Source organism: Amblyomma americanum, chromosome 2, assembly GCF_052857255.1.
Source record: "Amblyomma americanum isolate KBUSLIRL-KWMA chromosome 2, ASM5285725v1, whole genome shotgun sequence".
Classification (NCBI taxonomy): Eukaryota; Metazoa; Arthropoda; class Arachnida; order Ixodida; family Ixodidae; genus Amblyomma; species Amblyomma americanum.
In genome coordinates this window covers 6,750,296-6,775,770 of record NC_135498.1, presented here as the reverse complement: position 1 = coordinate 6,775,770, position 25,475 = coordinate 6,750,296, and the positions used below count along the sequence as shown (strand labels likewise).

General features: G+C 48.0%; 1 protein-coding gene across 1 annotated transcript in view; it reads left to right on the top strand.

The window, feature by feature from the left end:
• The first annotated feature begins 543 nt into the window (after positions 1 to 543).
• The window catches only part of LOC144120483 (uncharacterized), a 95,741-nt gene continuing 70,809 nt past the window's right edge, over positions 544 to 25,475 (top strand). The window contains exons 1-3 of the mRNA XM_077652915.1: positions 544 to 632; positions 3,954 to 4,249; positions 15,751 to 16,453. The gene's annotated coding sequence lies outside the window, so the exon portion shown is untranslated. The remainder of the gene's footprint in view (positions 633 to 3,953; positions 4,250 to 15,750; positions 16,454 to 25,475) is intronic.

Below are 25,475 nucleotides of genomic sequence, written 5' to 3'. Positions count from 1 at the left end.
GATGTGACGTTATTGATCACTGGAGGGCGCCACTGCGTCGGTCAATAAAAAGGCACGCATGACTCGGCTAGTCAGTGCGTGGTATGCCCTCGACTGGCGTGTTGTCTTTCACTCGTGGCCGGGAAACGTTCCCGGCCCGGATTATCAATCATTAACCCGCGTTTGTTCCCTCACCCGCTCTGCCCGCTTCCGGTCTCTTAACGTTACTCCTATCATTTTTCTTTCCATGGCTCGCTGCGTTGTCCTTTACTTAAGCTGAACCCTTTTCGTTAGCCTCCACGTTTCTGCCCCGTAGGTGAGTACCGGTAAAGGTGGGTTCAGGCGAGCAGACAGGATCGTGGATGGTCCGGGCGCCTTTTTCAGTCCGCGGGCTTGGTGGCGGACCGGGATTGTTCTTGCTCTTTTTTGCTTCTAGTTCCGTCGACGTTGGCTCGAGCGCTCGTCTGGCTAGCTATCCGGAATGACGTCGGCTCTGCTCGATGCTGGCGCCTTTCGTTTTGGCGCGCTTTTCGCCGTGTTTGCATCGCGAGTGCAGCATTGTGTGCCCCCCTTTCGTGTTTCGTTTAATGCGTTGTTCACTACGCATTTGCTGCACTGCGTCTTTACTGCGTGTCTGAGCTGGTCAGCCCTCCGTGAGTGCCCGCTTTTTTTTGCCGTTTCTGCTAATACGAGTGAAGTTGGAAAGAAGGCGTTCAGTCACGAAGCGCCCGTCACGTTTTTAGCGCGCGTTGAGAGCTGCCAACCTATATGGAATATTGAACACGCTGACCACCTCAACGTGGCACTAAGGAATAGGTTGTCGCAAAAGATCACCACGGAAATGGATGTACGACATCATGAGTCGGCCCCGTACACAGTCGGTAAGAAATGTTTTAGTTTCTTGTACTGAAACCTTCGAAATAAGTGTGCTTTCAAATTTGCCCTTACGATGCATTTTACTTTGTTACGATTCTCTACGCAGGAGTCTTGAAGGCGCTGTTTGGAAATAAGCGCCCGACGTTTCGAAATGAACGTAACAAATTTAGAGCGGCCAGGGAGGCAAGCAAACAGAGCCGCGCAGCAGAGCAAGCCCGCTGAGTGAGAGAGAACGCGCGGATTGTCCGCTGCATTCGTGTGAATGCTCGACGTCCGGACCGACTCGCGAATGCGTGGTCACGTGTCACGATAACCGCGCGGACCGTCCGCGATCCCGTCCGCTCATCTGAACCCACCTTAAGATACAGCTGTTGTACACTTTTCTCTTTAAGGATATTGGTAAACGGCTATTCATGATCTGAGAGAACCTGCCATATGCGCTCCACCTCATTCTTATCCTTCTAGTTATTTCCCTCTCATGATCCGGATCAGCTGTTACTACCTGCCCTAAATAGACGTATTCCTTTACCACTTCCAGCACCTCGGTTCCAATTGTGAACTGTTGTTTCCTTGCTAGACTGTTGAACATTACTTTGGTCTTCCGCGTGTTAATTTTTAGACCCACCGTTCTGCTCTGCCTGTCTAAATCATCAATCATGCTTTGCAGTTCATCTCGTGAGTGACTCAGCAAAAAGGCAATGTCATCAGCGAATCGCAGATTATTTAGGCATTCTGCATTAACTCTTATTCCCAACTGTTCCCAATTCATGCCTCGGAATACCTCCTGTAAACAGGTGGTGAATAGCATTGGCGAGATCGTGTCTCCTTGCCTGAAGCCCTTCCTTATTGGAACTTTACAGCATACTTTAAGGAGGACTATGGTAGCTGTGCAGGTGCTATATATATATATATATATATATATATATATATATATATATATATATATATATATATATATATATATATATATATATATATATATATATATATATATATATATATATATATATATATATATATATATATATATATATATATATATATATATATCTTCCAGTATTTTGACATACGGCTGTTCTACACCCTGATTCCGCAATGCCTATATGACTGCTGAGCTTTCCACTGAGTGGAATGCTTTCTCGTAATCAATGAAGGCTAAATATAGGGGTTGGTTATATTCCGCGCATTTGTCTATCACCTGATTGATAGTGCGAATATGATCTAGTGTGGAATATCCTTTATGAAAGCCTGCCTGATCATCTGGCAGATTAAAGTCAAAGGTTGCCCTGAATCTACCAGCTATTACTTTAGTAAATACCTTGTATGCATTTTTCAAGTCCTTGGCGTCTCATTTCTTATGAATTAAGATAATGCTTGCGTTCTCCCAAGCTTCTTGTATGGTCGAGGTCTTAAAAGCATATATGCATCTTATTCGCATGCATGCACTTTTCACTACACCGCAATGCGTGTTGCAAGTACCGTACATCCTCGCGAAGTGGGTCGATGCAGAGGTTATGTGCATGGTGCATGACTCTACAAGCACTTTATTTGGTGGTCGCTTGTGAGAAAATTTAATCAATTTCCTGTGTTTTTGGATACCTCGTGAGCTTCGCTGCCTTCGGAAGTATATTTACTGGAAGTAAATATTTCAGCAAGTGTCTCCACGGAAGTATGAAATACAGACATTCACATGCACCTGCATTATACACACGTGGCTTCTGAACTGTGTGAACAGCGTGCGCGAGTCTCTAGGCTCAGTTCTCTTCAATTTCGCTGCTTCCGCAGCTACAGCAGCCCAGCGTTCTGCATGGCAACCACCGCCCGAACTATCTGCGAAAAGGTCTGTAAACTATCTTGTGAATTGTTCCTTTTTGGCGCTTCGACGGGCGTCTGGTGCAACTTTGGAAAGCATCGCTGGAGGGCAGCACGGCCTCGAGAACTGTCGGCGATGTAGGGGAGGGGAGCCGCGGGAGTTTTCAGGTGTAGTGGTAGACTGTGGGCGCTGCGGGCTTTGTCCGCAGAAGTGCAGTGTTCTAGGACACTGTTACCGAACATTGGACCTACAGCTACAAGGGAGAAATACCTTTCCTTGTGGCTAACCGACAACGCTAAGCAGGAGTCTTCTCATATTTTTCGAAGAGAACAGCCTCCACGACTTCTTCAGCTTATCGGCAGCCTCTTTTATGCCACATGGCAAGTCTTTGAATTAAAAAAGAAGGGGGGGGGGGGGGGGGGGGTTGTTCCCTTGTGTGGAAGAGGTGAAGGGTAAATGGACATGGGAAGGAAATAGTTTGCAGCGGCCTCCATGTGACGGCTTCATCTCGGTTAAGGGAATTGGCTGTGGTGGGGGAAGTATCTCCTGCTATCACTGTAATGCTCAAGCGCTGCGATGTATATACTTCAGTGTTTATGTTTGTTCGCCTGGGTTCTCTTCCGATGGTGTCCGATCATTAAGTTCTCGGGCTTTCGCATTAACGCGTTCATTACCGAACGCGCTCGCTGTTACTCGACTAAAGTAAGCAACTTCTTGCTTAGTTTAGTTGGGGGACTAAGTCGCAATGGCAGATTTTCTCTTGCGGTTAAAAGCGTTTGCATGCGTCCTTTAAATGTTTCTTATAAGTTCTTGTTTTTTAAGCTTTAGTTGTTCTTGATTGCATTAAAACGTATAGGGCACACCACACTAAGTAGTAGGAACACATGCCCCGTGCACGTGAGGCTTCGCGTGGTGTTCCTCGATGGGCTCGGACTGCTTGTTAGTCGCGAGAGCCCGTGTGGGCGGCTGCGCTGTGCAAGCTTGTGGTTAAGCTCGACATCGCGGCCCCGAGCACATGAGTTGCACTCACCCACGCATGCCTTAGACTGCATGGCACAAGCATTCGGCGTCAAGAGTTTACGGGGCATGCGAGTAGCGATAAAGGTGAATTTTATTCGCGCCATTGCATGTAACCTGAAATCTAAACCTGCAGCCTGCGCTTTAATTAGAGTGGGGATTCGACATTCAGTCATTCCTGAACATATAAATTCAGCGCATTTTCTAGACGCAGCATTGTTGGGAGATGTGACCTTCTTTATCTAACCACATCTCCTGCACATTGCAGCGAGCCGACCCACAGAGCCTGGATCATCGCTGGATGACCGCGAACGGTGTCTTCCGTGAATCCACCTTTATCGTCGTCCGTCATCTATTGGGACAACCATCACCAGACCAGGCAGCAACCACATAACGCTGAGCATTTCGACCGAACTGCACGCCTAGTCATCAAGACAGATCACGTGCCGGCCCAACCACGTAGTCATTCTTGAACACATAAATTCAACGCATTTCCTGGAAGCGGCATTGACAGCGGTGACGTTGATACGCGCTGTACTTAGCCACATCTTCCGCACATTGCAGGTTAGACCCATTTTTTGTCTTCCCTTTTACTATTTCATTTTCGTGCTACTCCGCTGTAACTGCTGCCAAATAAGACTGCATGTTCGTTGTGCTGCTCTCTTAATCTGCCACTCTGATTTAGTATGAAGAAAGATTGTTTTTGTTTATTTGGGTTTAACGGCCCAAAGCGACTCAGGCTATGAGGGACCCAGTATCAAGAGGTCGTAAAGCTTTTTCCGGATCTCAAGGATGAGCTTAATTCTAAATTCAAAGCATTCTAGGCAGCAATTGATAGGAACATGTGTATGGATGAACGCTAAGTTCGTGGCGAATTGGAGTAAATTAAGAAGAGAATTGAATTTATCAGCACAAGCTTTGAAAATACATGCCAACCGTCAGGCATCAGCTGTAGTTGCTTAAAAGAACGCCTTGAAGAATGAAAATGGAACGCTTCAGCAAAGAGTTAACATGCTTGAACAAGGCCTACTTTTTTTATTGTCAAACAATTCTCGTAAAATCGGAACAGTATTCGCGCATAACAAGAATGTGGAAATCAAAGGGGCTGTGCACGAACCAGATGCCTTCCAGACATCCTGATCAAGATAGGCGATGCTGTAGGTGAGCCCATATCACGTTCTGACATTCATGTGTGCCACAGAGTATCCACAAAAGGCAAGGAACAAACTCAATTCGTACAGTTTCAAAGACGCGATAAGCCTGACCAGGTGCTATAGAAAAAGCGCGAAAGAGGAGGCTGACCAATGCAACTCTGGTGTTGGCTTCATCATTCCAAGAAGCGCAACAAGATGCGCCACAGGGCCCACCCATCTGCGTAAACGAGCACCTCTGTCCATTTATGAAAAAACTGCTCGGAGCGGGTATCGCACGAAAGCGAGAGTACACAGTCTGCGTCACTCTTGTGTAGAGCGCTCGACCGGCGCGTTGTCCTGCAAACAAACTGACACCTCGCCATAGCTGCAGGATTTTACAGGCAGTGCTAGCGCGGAAGTAGAGACGCGCAAACCTAGAAGACAAGTGGGCACGTGCACTTTACGCGAAAGCCGCGCGCTGCCCGGTAATGTGAGTTTTTATCATCTGGTGCGCACTGCTCGAGCGCTCTGCACAGGGGTGACGAAGGCTGTACGCGTGCAAGTACATGTAGACAAGGGATGGATCCATTTTTGCGCGTTGAACCGACATGTCTCCCGCCTTGGCATGAGAGGGAAATTGATAAGATTAGAGCAGGCACTGACCGAGGCTTTTAAGCTGGCCATGAAAACATTTGCACTCCCGAGAATGGCTAAAGACCGTATTCCCCCGGAAGATTTGGTTTAGTTTGGTTTATGAGGGTTTAACGTCCCAATGCGACTCAGACCATACCTGGGGTTCTTTAACCTGCACTGACATCGCACAGTACACGGGCCTCTAGAATTTCGCCTCCATCGAAATTCGACCGCCGTGGACGGGATCGAACCCGCGTCTTTCGGGCCAGCAGCCGAGCGCCATACCCACTCAGCCACCGGGGCGGCTCCCCCGGAAGAACTTGCGCATATCGTAAGAAGCAAGCAGGCAAGAAAATGGGTAACTTTTCCATTTAAATTCAAAGGTCCGTCCGGCAAAAACAGGACGACGTACTGCTGCTTTTGGATCCCAGTGGTATTAATTTTTATGTTCCGATATTTACCGAAACTGGGTACAATAAGAATACTCAGCATTTTGTGCTCCCGGGATATAGCCATTTCTACTTGAATCGGCAGGACAGTCGAGGTGGTGGTGTTGTCATTGCAGATGACATGTTACTTACTGAATTTATTACGGCCACATTTGACTATGGAATTTTGTGCATTAGAAACGGCAAGAACATATTTGGAATTGTGTATACAGATCACCAAATCACTGTATCCCCGCGTTTCTTAACTTCCTTAGCAATTTTCTTTCGCATGCAAAAGGTGGCGATTTGAATAATGATGTCGTAAAGAACTCCGGACCCGCTACGGATCTACTACTACTGCTATGCTGCAACAGCTTTAAAATGAAATAGCATACCCAACATGAATTGCGACCTCATGTGTATCTTTACTAAACACATTTATCACAAATTCTCGTGTCGAAAAGTTACCCCCAAAGTCTTAAGGTTTGACTTGAGCGATAATATGCACATTGCCTTAATGATGGCAAGCCTGCAACCAATCGAGAAACGGGAAGCTGCAGCAATAACTTATCGCGATATATGAACATTCAAGTTAGAAAATTTCAGAGAGAACATTATGCATGTTGATTGGAGCAAAGTATTGGCGATTACAGATGTCTGTGCGTCCTATGATAAGTTCATCGAACTTTTCGAACAGTGCTTTTATGTCTATTTTGCAAAGAAATCATTTTACAAGAGTAAAAAAATCAAGAAAATCTTGGGTTGCTTTACGCCTGCTGAAAATGATCAAAATCAGACAAATATTTCAGGCGTTTCTTCAGTTTCGTGACCACAGTAGTTCACAGGATCAGTGGTTATGGCGCTCGGCTGCTGGCCCGAAAGACGCGGGTTCGATTCCGGCCGCGGCGGTCGAATTTCGATGGAGGCGAAATTCTAGAGGCCCGTGCACTGTGCGATGTCAGTGCACGTGAAAGAACCCCAGGTGCTCAAAATTCCCGGAGCCCTTCACTACGGCGTCTCTCATAGCCTGAGTCGCTTTGGGACGTTAAACCCCCATAAACCAGCAACCAGTAGTTCAGAGAATTGAAGTAATTTAGAAATAATCTTAACAGAGAAATTAGGAATCGGAAGAAGAGTATTTCAGATATATTTTTGATAATGATTTCGTACATAACAAGGATGTTATTTGAAAAAAAAATACAATCCTAAGCCAAAAGCTTATGTCAAACTGTATTGATCACTTTGTCATTGATAATGCCATATTAAAAGGAGAGGAACTTGTGAACCACTTGAGTGACCTTTTTTGCACATATAGGTAACACAGCGAATACTTCTGTATCTCCTACGTGTATCCCAAATCCCCGCATTCTCTCCTCTTTCAACCTACTTCGACCGCAGAAGTGAGCAGGGTTTTCGAAGGCCTTAAGTATAGGCATAGTCGGGATGCCAATGACTTAAACTTTAGGCCCGTTAAATATTTGTGACGTGACCGCGCCCGTTATTTCACATATCTTTAATATTGCAATTTCTACTGGCGTTTTTCCATCTGACACGCAAGTAGCTAAGGGGACGGCAATCCATAAACGTAAGGACAAAAACGCTTTTTCTAACTATCGCCCAGTCTCAGTTTTACCTGTGTTCTCGAAAGGCTTTGAAAAGATCATTAACACACGATTTGACAGTTTCTGTAGCATAAATGAAGCGATGTCGTAGAGATAGAGCATCCGCCTCGCGTGCAAGTGGGCCGGGATTCGAATCCCGGTGCCGCGCAATTCTTTATCGGAATTCAAAAATATATATATATACTTCAGCCTGGTGTCGAGATCAGGCCAGGGGTGCGGCCTGATCTCTGTGGCCAGAACCGACAGCTCACTCCTTCACCAGAGCAGGATTTGGCCACCCTGGTGTATTACTTGGCCACAACCCTCTACGAACAAACCAATTAACCCTCGGCCCTCAGAACCCAGCGGCTGCGCAGCAACTGATCAAGGCGGCGGTCAGATCTGTGACGCAGCTGAGGTTGCTAAGAATCTCTGACTCCGGACAGGCCGCCATTGGAATTTGAACCTGGCAACGTTTATCGCTAGAACCTTATCCAGTGAGGCTAGTTTAACAGTGCTGTTCGAGGAACTAGCGGAAGTTAAATGGGATGTCATAGGGTTTAGTGAGGTTAGGAGGATATATGAGACGTATACGGTACTAAGGGGCGGTCGCGTCGTGGTTTAGCGGACAAAAGAGAAATAGGTTTGGGATTTCTCATTAATCAGGATATGGCTGGCAACGTAGAGGAGATCTATAGTGTTAACGAGATGGTGGTAGCTATCGTAATTAGGCTCAGTAAGAGGTACAAGCTGATGGTGGTGCAGACCTACGCGCTTACATCCAGCCATGATGACCAGACCGTGAAAGCTTCTATGAAGACGTGGAATCGGCAATGAACAAAGCAAAATCACAGTACACTGTACTGATGGGCGACTTCAATGCGAAGGTATACCTAAGAAGCTGGCCGGAGACCAGGCGGTAGGCGACTATGGCATAGGCTCTAGAAATTGCACGGAGGAGTTATTAGTAGAGCTCGCAGAGAGAAATAATTTACGGACCATGAGTACCTTATTCCGGAAACGAGAGAGGAGGAAGTGGACCTGGAAGAGCCCCAATTGTGAGAGTAAAAATGAAATCGGATTCATATGATGCGCTCCTTTGGAAAGGTTGTAGCGACCACAGAATGGTGAGGCCTCGATCGAATTAGCTTAGATTTGAAAAGGTAACGGAAGAAGTTAGTGACGCGGAAGCCTATTAACCATTAGCAGTAAGAAGAAAAGTAGTGAAATTCGGGCCTCCTTATTTCAAAGCGTCTTCACGAATTCAGAGCGTCGTCCCTCTCTGCACAGTTTCCGTCAGCATCTTGAATCTATTCCTGCTTTACTTGATTCTTTTTACCTCCAAAAAACCTTATAAGTTGTTCCGGATTTTTTTTTTTTTTGCCCACTCTTAGTTATATCGCAAACTTCGAACACACAGCGATCGCTGGGCTGTTTTATTTTACCCTGGATGAAGATCTGTAGTTCCAGTTTCTTTTGTCGGTATGATTCCCATTTTCCTTTGATTTCATCTTATGAGAGCTGCCTTCTTTGCCCCTCTGTATTCTTCCGGACGCATCCGCCGTTGTTCGCTGGCCTGTTTACTTCCATATTACACCAGCTTCGCTGCTTCCGCTTTCCTTTCCAGTGGTTTGCCTCTTTTACTTGTCTCCTTTTCGTACTGATGAGTCGTTCTGATTATAATTCCACTTTTCCAGAGGGCGTATCTTTGTGTTCCTCAATGTCTGCTGGTATTTGTTGGTCATTTCAAATTGCTTTTCCGGTTGTGTTACATGCATTTCACTTTGACCAGGTGTCCAGCTGCAGAATATAATACGTTTATAATCTGCTCCCAAACTTTGCGCTTCGCTTCTTATTCTACTCCCATTTTTGCGAACATGCTATTTTTTTCCTGCGATTTTAACGGTAGTCAGTGGCCGAATGTTTGTATTGGAATTCCCACGTAAGTGGGCTTTCGCATTTAGGCTCTCTGTTTACTATAAAAAGGTTGTTCTGCTCGCAGAGTGTAAACAATGACTTCCCGTATTCGTCCAGATCCTCGATGTGGCCATTCATATCCACGAATAGAATAATCTCTGCAGTCTCCTCAATCTGTTTTATGTCATCATTAAGACATTTTACTAGATAGTTGTCTTGCTTATCTTGCCTGCAATTGTTCGTTGTCCATAGGCTACCCTTAGCCATGTCCGTACAAGTTGGCTTTATTGCTTGTCAATTGGTTCCTTGATGGATCAGCATGCAATCGGTCCCCGTTTGTTCCCCGTTGGTGTTCTGTTGCACCATACCCAAGTATATATCCATCCATACACGAAGAGTCTTCCATATTCCGCAGGTGTGTCTAATACGCAGCACTTATGCGCCTATTTTTCTTTAGCTGCTGCTCTTTTCTTAACACTCTCACTCTCAGTCTGGCCCCTTGCATGTTTATGCAACTGGTCTTGATGTTATTTTTTTTTTCTGCCTTGCCTTCCTACTGACCATTTTGTTGGTCTTGGCCTCCGCAATTGCACTGCCTTCTTCGATGCCACCTATAATCCGAAGCCATTAGTTCCCGCGGGGCCCCTAAAGAAGATACTGCGCGGCCCGCAAGGCGCCAGCCTGTCTCTGCTGCTTCCCGTCCACTGCGATAGATTTCGCCTCGTTCAAAGTATTTGCCGACTCCTGGTAATCGCGATGCCCAGATTGTGTCTGCGACGTCGAAGCTCTTCTCATGAGATAGTTCCAGATCTCCCGATTCACGGGTACCACATCACTCTACACTTCTCTGCTCCGTCCTCGTACCTCCCCTACCGCGCAGACTGCGTTCTGCGCTCACGGTGCTATCTCTCGCATAGCACCTGCTCCCTTTGCTAAGCGCCCACCCCACCACTGCTCCTTGTCAGTTCAGCACATCTTTAACCCTGCCGCTACCATTGCAGTTTTACGCCTCTGTAACATTATCCTACAATTTACTTTGTGTGTCTTGTAGCACCGCGTTTATCGTCTTACCAGGGAAGACTCCCCGACTGCTAGGCGGCCATCTCCTTTCACCTTCTCCATTGTCACGGATGACCGCTGAGCAACATGTCTGCACGGCTCCCATTGGAAAGCGGGTGATCTGACAGGCACTGATAATCCAGAAGGTGCTGTTCAGTAGAATGACCCATTTCATTCAGAGTTTTGCTCACGATATTACCAGCTTGATAATCGAGATTCCAGTCCTCTTCACATAAAAGCAGCACAGGTTCATGTCCGACGCTATTTGCCGGCTGTAATGTGCAGTCAGTCAGCCAGTCGATGGTTCGGTAGGTCAATCAATCAATCAATCAATCAATCAATCAATCAATCAATCAATCAATCAATCAATCAATCAATCAATCAGTCAGTCAATCAATCAATCAGTCAATTAATCTATCCATCGATCGATTTCGATCAGTGCGGACGAAGAGAAAATTTTTGTGTCTTCCCACTCCGGTGCCGGTCTCCCGTTATGAAAACCGGGGCACAGCAATAAAAGAAAAGAACAGCAGCGGAAAGAAATGAGCGACAGCAGTGAAAGGAATATATGTCGCCATTGCAGAGCCATGTGGAGTCAAGACCAGCCTATATTTTCGGCTTGGCGACTAGCTTCATGGAATTTTAGGCTGGCTGAAGCTGAAACAAAAACGTGGATAACAACAGACGGAACCACCGCTCCTCAAGCGCGGCTCTGTGAGGGCTCCTTGTTTGTGCAGTCTGCGTGTCACCACCTTAGCCTTGATCATCAACACGTACTTCGCGAACGAACCACTCCCAGGCTTTCCATTCCTCGCCTGTATACACACTCGGTGCAGGAGAGATTCCGTTCGCCAACGCGCTCCGGGCACGCACCCGTCCCGTGGGAAGCGGCGGCCTCGAAACGTCGCCCACACAGGCAACAGCAAAAATGGTCGGGCGGTGGCTGCTTGTTTTCAGGAGCGCCTTCGCTGACGACTTCGCGGCTCGGGTCCCGGCCGGGCAGCGAACAGTTTCGACGTTCCTCGACACTATAGTAGCGTACAGGCGAACCCTACAGGCTACTCCTCCAGGACTACCACTGCATGGCAGGCATGAGCAGTGTCAAAGATACATGCATCTTCGATACGATCTTTCGATATTTTTTTTGTGTAGATATTAGGAATCGCTTGCTCAAAGTGAACGCATCAGAGTATCGGTATCGAAAATACTTTTTTTTAGTGTATCGTGTGCTTTAACGATACCCGATACTCGAAAAAAGATGTACCCGCCGACCTTGAGGCACTGTGCGCCGGCGGCGCTCGCTCAGGCGCAAGCGCACTGAAAAAAAAAAAGGGGGGGGGGGGGGGGGGGAGGGGAGAATTAGGAATAGAGGATGCAAACGGCGTTGAACCGATCAAACGTCTTTTCTCCTAAGCTCGTTGTTTGGCAGATAGACGCCGTATATGTAGCGCTTCTGAACACTCGATGCTAGAAGGGATGAGGAGACAGACTCACCGTTATGGTAGAAACAACACCTCTTCACCCCTATTGGAAGTTGCGGTGATTGGCAACAGAAATGGAAGACTCAGAAGCTTAGAGTAAATTTGTTGTTTACATTCTAACCATGATCAATGTCACGCGCTCTTCCACACGCGGGTCAGCGTGGTCATCAGCGCCGGCGGCGTCAGAAGCATCAGCTGACGCATTAATTACTTTCGTTTGTGGAAGCAAGCTACAAGCCGTAGTCCTCAAGAGATTCCATAGTGAAACCTCTGTTTCTTAACTATATCGCGATGATCCTCAAGTCGAAGTGGCTATCCTTCACTCTTATTTGATAACAGGCACCTTCATAAAACATAACACAGCAACGTGCTCGTGTAGAGAGGCTTTTTTCAATTTCTTCGCTTAAAGCGCGGCCGCATCGTGGGGCTGTTTCGGACCGGCGATTTTAGAAAATACTGTTACTTGCTACCACTAAATAAAAGAAAAAAAATCTACGTAACAGAGATTAGCGAAGTCTGTTTTGTCCAATAAAAGTTTTTAGCCGTTTTCTTGTTTGTTGCTTTCATTCTAACTTTTAACGAAGAAAGTTCAACTTCAAGCACTGTTAAACATTATGCTGGTGAAATATCTGTTCGGCTTTCCCATGCAATCAGATCTTTCACTTTTTAGCACAGGGCAAAGACTGAACCAACCAATAACTACTGCAGTAGCAATTAAACGAACAGCATCAGAAGCAGTTCCAAGTTTTTTCATGTAGACAAGTGATCAGAGACCGGTTTGCGTATAAAGAACGTTAGTTTTGATAAGAGATTCTGCTAGGCAGTTTATGGAAGTAATCGTTTCAATGTCGCCATGGCTTCACTCCAATGCTAAAGTTTTAACGAAACCAGCTGCGCCGACAGTGGAGCTTAAAGAAATCCCTGCGTCCCTGCGGTAGAAATAAGGTGCTTCATGGGGCTTGGCGAGGGGTCTGGTGTCCACTTCTTCCTCTAGGTGAGGAGATCCTCAGGCCTTTCTTCTTCCTTGAAGTACTGAAGAAATGCCCGCCAAGACCGGAGCGCGTCCGATGTCCCGACATGTGATGCCGGATGATCCGATCCTGCAGGGTGCCAGGTCGGTGCCCGCCTAGGGGCTGAAGTGATCTCTCCGGATTCGTTTACACAGTGCGATCATGTGCACTAAAAATTCCATAAACCACGGAAGACTTTTTAACTTAGCAAATCACATAACCAGCTGTATTAATATTGGCGATTTCAGTGGTGTATCGAAGTATCGACGATACAATATCGAGTGTCTGTATCGGAAATCAATTTTGGTTCGTCATCTTGTATCTGTATCGCAGATAATATTTTTGAGGGCACCGGTATGAAAGATACTTTTTGTGTATCGTGCCCAGCCCTACTGCATGGAATGCGTGCGCGTGGTGTCGTGTTGTGCTTCCATGCATACAGACCGTTGTCTATGAAGACACCGCGAACGAGGAGAGGCGCGACAGTTCCCGCGCAATATTTCTACTCTTTGTCTTGTGGGAGCTCCCACAAAGAACATGCATTCTGTTGAGGCTATTTCCCTCATCGTCTACTTCTTCTCTCTCTCATTCATCGATGGGAGGCCGCCCTGCTCAGTCTCGTCCAATGGTGTCCCGTACTAGGGACCACCTGTTGCTCCTGATGATATTGAAGATGTTGTGCACAACAACATCTCACCTGGATAACATATGAAGACATGGGCCCTCCATTGTTATCCATGTGAGAGTGTTGTCCAGGTTAGGTATACGTGTCTATGCGTGGACGTTTGGACGCACACAGGAAACGACAATGTTGGCGTTAAATGCATTCCATGGCAGAATAAATTAAGCGGCTCTGAAACGCCTTCCGAGGAGAGCAAATTAACTCACTTAATCACTGCACTGTGTTGCCATGAAAACCAGAGCCAAATAATACTATTCTACACGCAGCAGACGACCTACAATCCCGCGTCACAGTTTGCGAGCCCTTCTCGGCGACTTTTTCATGCTCGCACCCTCCTCCGTCCCCCGCATCTGCGTAGACAAGGTGAGAGGTGGCCATTGGTTAGATTCTTTCAGACGTCAGGCAGCTACCGTGGCCGCGGCCAATAAGCCGCTTAGCTCCGGCGGGTTGGCAAGCTCCCCTCCCAGAGGGGGGTCGGCGAAGGAGCGCCTACCTTCCAGCGTGCAAAAAGTGACGAGAGGAGAGGGAAAGGCGCGAAGACGCTGAAATTCAAATTTTAACTACAGATAACTCAGTTTCTACAAAGCGCGTTTAAAAAATCCTTGCTGGACACTATTCGTGAAGCGGCGTGCTTCAATATCCCAGGCATGCCGTAACTTTATTAGAGCCCCCTTCACAGCCCCTTTAAGGTATAGAACCAAACATAAGATAGCTTGGTACCGCAACCTGATCCGTTATGCTCATTCATTGCATACATACTGTTATCATCGTCAATATCTTTCTCACAACAAAGTACGCGCATTATTCACCATTTATGCATGCACCGCATTATTCTCCCCCTCCCCACCTCCACCTTATATTCCCGGTGTAAAATTGACAATATGGTGCTTGTGAATGCTCGTCGTGATATTTAATTAGATTCGTCGGTCACCTAGTCTAGCTGTTGGTGTCAGAACACTGTCCTTGACTTTTTATAAACACTTTTCATTTTACTGTTTCTATATAAAAATTTGTCTTCTTTGGCATTATTTGGCACACAAAAACAGTGCGACGGTCAAGAAGTGGCAGCATTATCGCGGCCACTTGACTTTTTAAGCCAAGCAACTTTTAAGTTTCAAATGATCTTTGCACGCGTTTTTTTTTATGCATAACAAATAAAACGCGGATTGGTGTGTAGGGTCCCCTTGAATCTCAATCATTCCGCTGATTACATCAACCATAAACGAACCCAGATTCCTTATGCGGCGTAGCTGGCTCAGACACAAATGTCTTTCAAGCTCGGCTACTGATCCGGAGTACAAGGGTTCGAACCCGGCCGCGGTGGCCGTGTTTCGATGGAAGCTAAACGCAAAGGCGCCTGTTTGCTGTGCGATGTCAGTGCACGTTAAAGATCCCCAGGTGTTCGAAATTATTCCGGAGCCCTCCACCACGGCACCTCTTCCTTTCTTCCTTCAGTCCCTCCTTTATCCATTCCCTTGCGGCTCGGTTCACGTGTCCGCCGAGATGTGTGACAGATACTGCGCCATTTCCTTTGCCCAGCAACCAATTTTCAATTACCATTTTTTTCATCCAGCTGTAGATATAGACGCGTGCTGTACCTGTTAAAAACGCGGTTCATGAGAAGCTGGCTTTCCTGTTCGGCTCCTTCTCGCGCTTCTAGGAAGAAATGCACCTCGCTTTGCCTCAGTGCTTGTGGGAGACGATCGCGGGGGCGGCAGCTATCGAGAAGGTGAAGAGCTGCAGCTCTGCATCTCTTCAAAGCTGTCCGGACCACAGGCGCACTGTCGCTCCGTGGAGAAACTGTACGGGCGGGAGACTGAGTGAGTGAATAAACTTTTATTGAGCGTTTATACCAGAAGGCTACCCCGGGTGGTGCCCACAGTTCTTGTCCGAAATGGGTAGGGCTAGAGCAGTGCCTTTCCCTATAGAAGACGCAGGCCTATTTTCTTTCTTGGTCCATGTGCATCAGCTTCCAGGTGGACAAAGCAGACTGTGTGAGATCGCAACGCAACCAGCACGGCTCCTGTATCACCCCTTGTGCCCACAGCCGCGCTAAGGCTCGCGCATGACTGTCCGCCAAAGCGGTTACATACACCCGGCGATTTTCTTGCCTTGCTGAAGCGGCAGCGTCGTCGACGGCGGCAGGACGCATGCATGTGCTCGCCCATAGCGCAACTGCGAACGTCCCGCGCAAGCGAGCGCGCCGCAGCAGCCGCAGCGGCGGCGGTGTGTGTGCGTGCGTGCGTAGAGGGATAGCTGCGCTGCTGCGGCCGCAAACCGGTTGCCCTCGCTGGTCGACCCACGCGCTCGCCACCTCCGCCGGCGTGCGTGTGCGCGACGCCTCCGCACGCAGTCGGCTGCGGCGGCGGAAGCCGAGCTGCGCGTGCACTCCACAAGCGGGCCCCCTCGCGACGACAGCCGCTACGACGACCACGACTCCGGCGAGGCAGCACCTGTCTCCGCCAACGACGAGCGTTGGCTGCGGACCCCGGAGGAGGAGACCGAGTTCGTTCGGAGGACCGCGCCAATCCCGAAAACTCTCTGCCCATTCTGGGAGAGCCTCCTTGTAGCCGGGCCGTTGGTTCAGCTGGCTCCGAAAACAGCTGGCGCTGATATACGCGGCCAGGTTTGTGTGTGCGTGTGCTCCTCTCGGTTTTGTGAGTGAGCCCCCCGCCGACAACGTCAGCCGTGGTGTGAAGCGCGAGTGACGGCCCCGTTGGGTTTGGATTGACCACCCAGAGGGACTCGGAGAGCGACAGGCAGACAGCGCTACAGCCACCGGGACAAAAGCGACGCATGAGGCCGGCCCCTGCCTCGTAGTTCGGTAGGTGTGAAGCCCACGTCACTTTGAATGTGCCACCGCGTTTGAGGCTGTGGTGCACGCGCGGGGAACAGTGTCCGAACTGTGAGGTGTAATTAAGCTGTCGGTGAGCAAGCGAACGCGTTGAAAGCAATGTGCCTCTGCCAAGTCCGCAGAATGAGCACGCAGCTGTTTCTCGCCTACCAGTACTTAACACTTAACTCCTCAGATGGATTTTTTTTTTCTTTCTGGCACCACGAGAGTTAATTTTATAGTAATCATTTTGCACATTTGACAACGAAAGCAAAAAGATCGAGCGTAATTATGATTCTGCTTTCTGCTGGCAGTCTATCAAAAGGTGCTCTTAGGTTCGTCAAATTGATAGCGGTCAGGCAATTTCAAACGCTTGTACCCCTACGACCGCACTTTTTCTCACCAAAGTGCAACAGTGATTATTGTCTTCTCGGGCGACACAGGTCGCTGGTTCGATTCCCGTACGAGGCGTTCACGTTTCCGTAAGACAGCATGCAATACTATCCGTATGCTTTGGTGCTGGTTTAAAAATAGTTGGAACCACATGGGCTAGACCGAAACTCGCAAGTCCGACAGATGTCTTTCCCATGTTATCACCTAAGGTCTTCTTTATTTGATCCGTCCCTGGTTAACACGCAATATGTCGACATTTTCTATTTCGTGCCGCAGCGCGAATACGAAACGCTAGAGTATGTAAGGAAAATACGTATCGAATATATTCACGCGCCATATCCAAACTACTTTTATTCCTTTTCATGCATCTATGATCGCTGAAGCAATTATGAAGAACAAAAAAAAAAGAAGAAGAAATTAGATGAGGTGTAATTAAGGATACGTCTTGTCCTGCTCAGTGCATATCATGTCGATGTGCCTCCAAAACGTGTGCAAACTTGCCTTGCCACATTGGTTTTGTACGAGACGCAAATGAAAACTATTCATAATCAGTTACCTGCTTTGAATTAGCATTCGTGTGAATTTACTATACAGTATACAATTTTCTCCAATTATATGTACAAACGTTAGCGTACAAACGTCAGCATGCATGTTATGCACCGTTGGCATGCTTTAGCATGCACGTTAGCACGTTATCCACCGACCAGCCCAGCAACAAGTGTTTCTTGAGTAATTTGCTCCAGGTCGTATAGAAACGCTGTTCTCATTTCCTCGCCACTGACACGTTCTCGCTGCCGTTCTGTGCGTTGCCGGGCATTTCTCATTCGTTTTCGCGCTCTTTATTTGCGAAACTCCTCTCTCCCATGGCGTACTCGCTGTTTAGGCGTATACCTGTAAGTTCGCAGTGTGGGCGTACCGTGGGCATGCGCTGCTGTGGTGGCGTTGTTGAGATACAGTGTGCGTTTCTTTAACTGAGTCATCTCGCTCTGTGTTAAACAACAAAATCGTTCTCTGTGTGCAGCCAATAAGAAACCGCGCAGGGAAGTCGACAGCGACAAATAATGGCGCCATTGTGAACTCCGCGTACAATGCACCGCTCATTCTGCAGTGCAACCTGAAAGGACCGTTATCTACATCCTGTCCGGGCAAAACCTTGCGGCGCTCAAGACGGCTTATATATTGGGATGCATGGCCCGCCCTAACTGGCTGCAATTCGCCAGTCGCCGATGCCAACGTGCACACGCAAATTTAACTATCTGACGATGCGATAGCTGAGTTGCTGCCCTTAGCTCCCACGAACAAGAATCCTCTGCGAACGACTTCGTGAATTCGGGCCCCGATTGGCTGACGTCGGCTCCGCCTTACACAGCTATGGCTAGTTATAGTTAATTCGGTATATGTAGTCAACTCAAAGTGCAGCCAACACTGCATATATACCGCGGGAACCGGGCCTCGCTTACGTAATTTGATTTGCTTATTTGACCGGCGCCTTTCTCAAAGGCTGTCACGACAGGTCAACGTTCACTTGTTAGCCAGTCACGTAGCTTAGGCTACGTACAAAACAGTGATTCGTTTCCTTCGATTCTATTAAATTTTTAGCATCTGCCTCGCCTCGGCGGCAGCCACTTGAGCTGAAGGGCGAGAAGAATAAAAAAACTAAATTGAATTGGAGTAGCATCATTATATTATTCACGCACTTCACAGCGTTCGACGTATCAGCTGCTGCATAATTCAGTCCATATTTTCAATCCAGGCATATAGGCTACCGCGAGTTTACAGATATAGGCAGAGAATGAACGTATATACGTCAGGTGCGTTCATTTGACGGTGAGACGCAGAAACATCCTTGGAACTATGGTCACGCTGCATTTTGAACAACTCCTGGTAGCCGAAATTAAGTCGGAGGCCTCTCTGCGTTACGGCACTCCTTATAACACGTAGCTTTGACCCGTAAAATCGATTAACTTCCTTAACGTTCCTCTCTTCGTCCTATGCTTGCGCTGTTCTATTTCAACCATCCTTGCCAAGCATAAAATTTACTGTTTATAATATACCAAGAGTTTATTTTGTATCGCTTTTAACCCGTACTCATTAGTTTTTTTTTTCTACGCGTCAGCCCCGCCTTTTGTACCGGAGCCTGCCAGTTGACATCGTTCGTCACAGTCTGCACCCACCAATGATAGCGGGACGATAGGACAAATCTAGGCCTGAAGCTTCGCAGGATGTGATGCCATATCAGAATTTTCGCGTAGCGGTTCCCATTTAGGCGCTCCTGTCTGTCACAGTGCGTCAAGGTCGCGCGGCTTTCAAGGTTGATCTTGCAGATGGCCATGCGCTTGTCGGAGGTGTACCCCCGCCGCGAAGCCCGGACGACGTGAGGGGGAAAAAATCGCCTCGGCGGTACGCGGATGGTCGTCCCACGCGCTCTGAAAAATCACCTCGTTGTCGCGCGGCCGAGCAGACCAGCCCTGTTCTGAACCAGCTGTTAAAGCAAAGAGGAAAACCAAGACCGTGTATCTATAGCAACCGGTTACTTATTGAAGCCTGCCTTGTATGCGCGCAGGAATGGCGTAGCTGGCCGCCAACTTCCGACAAGGACTCGCTCTAACGGTTGCGTAGTGGTCAGCGAGGCGTTAAGGTAGCTGGTTCAGTCGCAGACCACGAGGATTTCTGGCTAATGGATTTTTTCGTGCCAGAGGATCATTGTAGCGGCTATGGGGTACTCCCTAGTGACGTACTCTGGTTATAAATTCGACCACCTGCGTTTAACGTGCATCGAAGTCTCATTACATGGGAGTGTTAACGCGAGAGCGTTAGTACCGGAGCGGCCATGTCGGAGCGGCCGCTCCGGCAACCTGGGAGGGCCACCTTGATCACGTGATCTTATGGCGTCATCACAACGTTCCCACCGGATTGTGATTGAACTCACCACGGTGGCGGGAGGCAGTTAAATTAATGATTGCCCCGAGAGATTGCTCGGAAAGAGAAACCTGGATCTCACAAGCCCCACCGATGGCAGCACCTGCCACCGCAGGGCAATGGCGCATCGCTTAACCGCTGCATCACTGCACCAGCGGTGGTATGAGGACTCTCTTGCCAATTCCGCATATATGGACTTTAAAACCCATTAACACTATCGCGTCGTACCCTTAAGGCGAGTTAAGTGCCCCCTCCAGTTTATTCAGCTTCAATCGAAAGGCAGCCGCTGCAGCCGGGATCGAACCCACGACCTCGAGATTCCACAAACATGCATTCCCGTTAGGGTCAGATGATACTATGCAGTCAGCTTTCGTTTCCGTCTTCCTTATACTCGTAATCAATTTTAAACTTGCTTTTTATTTTCATATTTGAGGCATAATTGTGCCTCACTAATACAATACAGATATTCATCTTCAACGCCTGATTATTCTGCGGTCAATTGGGCCAACAGGGGAAAAAATGCTTCACATTTCAAGCAGAGATCCGAGGCAAAACCTAAAGAGTAGACGTGCTCAGCGTCGCCGATGGATTGACTGTACACTTACTGGGGGCTCCATAAGTGACGGTTACGAGTGATTTGAGATCCGCGGGAGCTTCCATGGTTTCATAGCTGCTAAAGAAATCGCTTTGGCAGCCGAAGACTTGATACGATGGCGTATTTGCACTTTCAATTAAGTTTCTCGCAGGTTGCGTGGGAGATTTGTATCGAACAGCGAAAACAGACACAAAGAAAATGAACGAGAAACGGAAGATTGTTGAAGACTCAGAATGCTCCATACTCAGAATGCAGACGAAAGGGTGGAGCAGACTGAGACTGAAGGAAAATAGCCGTACGCACCGAAAGGCTCCGTGTACACGTGTAACAACGTATGCATGCATGGGCAGACGCTTGTGGGCGAATACAGCCGCTCGATCGCATGTGCCTCGTGTTTTTGTTCGCCTGTACTCATTACCCCCGCGGGGCACTAAAATCGCGGTGTTGTGTCATATTGGACGAAGAAACCTCTCAGAATATAAATGGGCAGATGCTTTGTTTCGATCGGATTGTAATACCGGTACGCCGGGTCAGAGGTTAGTTATTCCCGAATTCGGCTTCTTTGGGCTTCCTGTGCAATGAAATGATGAAATTTTTATGCATTTATTTATTTTAAGTTTGTATGTGACGTTCTTAAGTTATCATTTTTATTATCTGATTTACCATTAATTGATTAAAACTTGAATCCCATGGCGATCCTAGGTTGGCGCATTTTGCGAGCAGCGGATTTGCCTCTTTTAAAGGCGGTACAACACGAAAGGTTGATCTCAGAACGCAGGTGCTTCGAAATCTGCTTAATTACTACTGAAACGCGACTAGTCGAGGAAAGATTATCATTGGGCTGGACTTTCATGGCTATTTTAACATGCAAAAACTTTTATAAAGCACGCTCAAATGTTCGCAGCTTGTCGTCGAGCGAAAGTCATGAAGAACCAAATGGAAAATTTCTAATCTGCACTGCACATACGTCCCGACAAAGGCGAGCATGCAAATATCAAATTGATCGTCAAGAAACGAAGAGGACAGATGGAAGTATTTTTTTGTGTGTGCTCGCCATTAATATTCGGTACGAGGCTCTCTCCTGCGTTAATCAGTAAGCATCCAAGTACAAGAGACCACAGAACCACGTCGTGCACAGCGTGTACTATGCGTTCTGGTTAAAGGAAATCAGGGTAACTGTTACGCTACACTGCATGTTCCTGCACTTATTCCTCTTTCCGCTCGTACACCCCCTCCACCACCTTCCCGCACGCGGGTCAGGTGTCCACTCAGAGCGAGACAGCTGCGGCGACTTCTCCTTATGCTCAGACTTGTCTTCTCCCACATGTGCCATAAGGAAAGTTGGCAAATAATCCCCTCTCCTTTTGTAAGCTTGCTATTCAATGGGCGTGCCATCGGGCGCAGGAACGGCAGTGCCTGTTGCATGTCTTACTGGCTATGCAAATTCATTTGTTATCGCGCGGACAAGCAGGGCAAAAAATTTTCTTTTCTTCTCTGCATGCCCCTACTCTGGGCATATATGCTGGGACGCAAAGAAAACAGAAAAGAGCCTGGTAGGACCCGTTTGACCGTTGCCAGCTCGTTATTCAATGAGCGTTCTGTACACGGCGAGATTGAAGACCGCAATGTACTCGCTGCCTCTCGTTTCGTTTAAATATTCGTGGTGCGATCATCTCTCTGCCGCTGACGCGTTCACAGATGGCCAGGCGAGGCTGGCTATTGTCCGCCCAGCTCATCGAGATCGCGGGTCGCATTATGGATGGCACGATCGCATCGAAGGCGCCGCCGATAACCGGATGCACCCGCGACCACGTGCTTTCCGCGTCGGTCCGAGCGGCCAGGCGCTAATGGAGGCTCTCTTGGCCACCACTCAAAAGGGGGGGGGGGGGGGGGGGGATGCCGCCCTTGCGCAACCGAGTCGCCCCGTGGGCGTGTACGCTACTCGTGTGCAGAAGGAAGAGCTCTCACGCGCTTCGGCCGCCTGATGGAGGTGTGCGTTCTCAGAAGATGGAGTGCGATGGTGGAAGATGGGCATGCTGTGAATCGCGTCCGTATACTTTTTTTTTTTCATCAAAAAGCTACGCGCAGGATGTTAACTAAGTCAACCGTGAGGAGCGCAATCGTCGGAAAAAAGTCCAGGGAAAGATTGCAGGTCGGCCGGTATATATACCGAGCAGTGTTCTCTCTTGATGCACGCGCGCTTCTTCGCGCCGCACTTTTTGGGGGGCTAGAAATCAGCAAGATTGTGATCATAAACGCACTACTTGCACATCGCAAACGTTGTGAAGTTTTCTGCCTCCGTTTGTAACTTCTACATTCTATAGCGTTGAGTAGCAGTACAGCAGTGGTACCCCACAACCTTGTTTCTTTTCGGAATCTTAACCGCTTTTAGAGATGATATAGAACGCAGAACTAAGAAGAAAATGCAAGCACTCGTCAAATATTTAAATGATGCCAACAGCGTGTTGGGTTCTAAGCTCAACAGAGCGAAAAAAATTCAAACATCTGTAAGAAAGTACCGGCAGACGATATGTTGACAGTGTAAATAAGCTTCCTAAGAAGACGCGATACGCAAACAGAACCCATTAGCGGGAAAGGAAATGGAGCGTTTTTATGGAGGCAAAACGCTAAGGCGCCCGTGTGCTGTGCGATGTCAGTGCACGCTAAATATCCCCAGGTCGAAATTATTCCGGAGCCCTCCACTACGGCACCTCTTTCTTCCTTTCTTCTTTCACTCCCTCCTTTATCCCTTCCCTTACGGCGCGGTTCAGGTGTCCGCCGGTATATGACACAGATACTGCGCAGTTTCCTTTCCCCAAACAATTATTATTATTATTATTATTATTATTATTATTATTATTATTATTATTATTATTATTATTATTATTATTATTATTATTATTATTATTATTATTATTATTATTAAAGGAAATGGCTAGTGAATTTATGCATGCCGAAGCAGCGGTGTGGGTGACCAGGCACGCCACCGGGGAGGGCTTCTCAGAAGTTTTGACGAAGGCTAAATCGAAAATTGTAAGGTGTTATTTTTATTTGACGCCTCTTGACGCTTGCGCCGGACTATATCTCTTCTTAGAACTGGTAAGGGACTGATAAGTATATTCGTTTCACGTATAGAGGGACTGCTCTACTTCACTTGCTAACACAGCAAAATACAGAAACAAAGATATATACGAATTCAACTCGACGGGAAAGTCTTCTACTTGGGTCATTGAAAGGGAGGCTTAGTGGTATCGAGTTATTTCTCTCCCTGTTCCAACTATTTACATCAAGCTGGTTTCATTTTCCTTCGCGTGCGGCTTATTTACCTCGACACTCCGCAGAGGGGTGCTCGTGACATCCGCCACCAGGCAGCTCGTGACGACGCATGGTCAAACTCATAAACTGCGTTGTGAGCACAAGGGGACCGAGAGCTGAGTCCGCAACTATAGCCGCAGCCTGCAGCAACCGCACAAGGCTGGCGCGTGTTACGCCCCATTCGTGGCCTATTCAGAAGCATTTCTCTCCCCCTTCCCGAATGAAACACAAACATAAATATAAAAAGAGTGCAGGAGCATCAGCGAAAGGAAACGAGAAACCAGGAAAACAAGCAAAAGCAGGCATTGCTGGGCGACCTCACACCGGCCGCTACCGTCCCCGCCCGCTCGCCCTCCGCGCTTCTCTCCGTTCTTTTTGTTCGCCGAGCGGTTTTCCCGAGACAGTGTGTCTCTCTGTTGTGAAAGAGCAAGGACAGGCGCCAGGTACGGGTAAAAAGAGCTCCGCTTATGCGCCGTGCGTGCAGCTGCCGCTTTCACCGCGCGGAAAATGTGGCCGCCGAGGCACCGTTATATGCGTCGCCGTTTGCCGCCGGAGTTTTGTCGTCTCGCTGGGGAATGTGAACCGTCGCTTGTGCCGAATGTGCGCTGTCCCGAAAGCGGATGTACACAACGCCAGGGGCTCTCGTGGCGCTTGTAATGCGGCAGCAGGGAAGAGAGCGATGCGCCAACTCTCTTCCGCCGTATGTGATGATGATGATGGATTTTTATGGCGCAAGGACATGTATGGCCAAAAAGCGCCATGGAACAAGGTATTTTCGACTTCTCAAGATGGGGTCAAAGACCCACTTCCCAAGCATTTCACCCTAAATAAGCCGATCACCAGACCAAGGGAACGCTTGTACCCATTGTATCACCGGTGGGTAACCAGCGGCACTGGGGATCGAACCCCGCACCTCCTGCATGTAAGGCAACCACTGTATATATGTTGCCATTAGTCGAAGACCCGGTCTTAGTTTTTGTAAAACCTGGGGAACTGGCGAGAAGACACCGGAATGAGAAACGATAGTGGAATGTCTGGGCAGCCCACGCGAAATCAGAATGTCAACGCAAAGTGTGGCCAGGTTTGTTGCGTTGAACCACGTTGAACATAGACTTCCTCCGTGCCTGTGTGTTGGTACAGATACATAAATGGTGAGTATGGCTAAGAAAAGAAATGCCGGCGAATGTTCACTGGGGTGTTCGTCGCATTTCGTTGCTCTCAGTTACGTCGTCGATGTCGGCGTTTGTAAGTAAATTGCGATAGACGGATACGCACACGGAAAGAAATAACAGAATAGCTGTGTCACGGCGCACAACACGGAGGGCATCGCCAAAACAGGCGCAAATGCACCGTGCAGCGGCTTGCAACGTGTATTCGTATTGCTCAAGAACGAAATGCACGGTGAGCACCTGCGTTCACGGGCGTTGGACTCGACATGATGGTCACACTTTACTGCCATCACTCTCCTTAGCGTTGCAAAGGAGAGTGATGGTGATATCACACGCATGATATCACACGCGCTTAGTGTTGCTTGTCTGGCATTAAGTTTGACCTCGGTGAACAGATGCGATTTGTGCAGAGCAGCCCCGTAAATATGCTATGATGACAGGGTGTCGAACTCGTGATCTGGGTGCACGTTGAGCAGAATGTCTTACCCACTGGTGCACCGCGGAGGAAGTGAAGAGTGGCTGAGAGGAGAAAACTGTTTCTGCCTTACGTGCAAAAATTGTCCTTTTGGGGGAACACTGCAGTTTGCCGGCTCGAAAGAAGCTTTTTCCGCGTCTCTCTTTT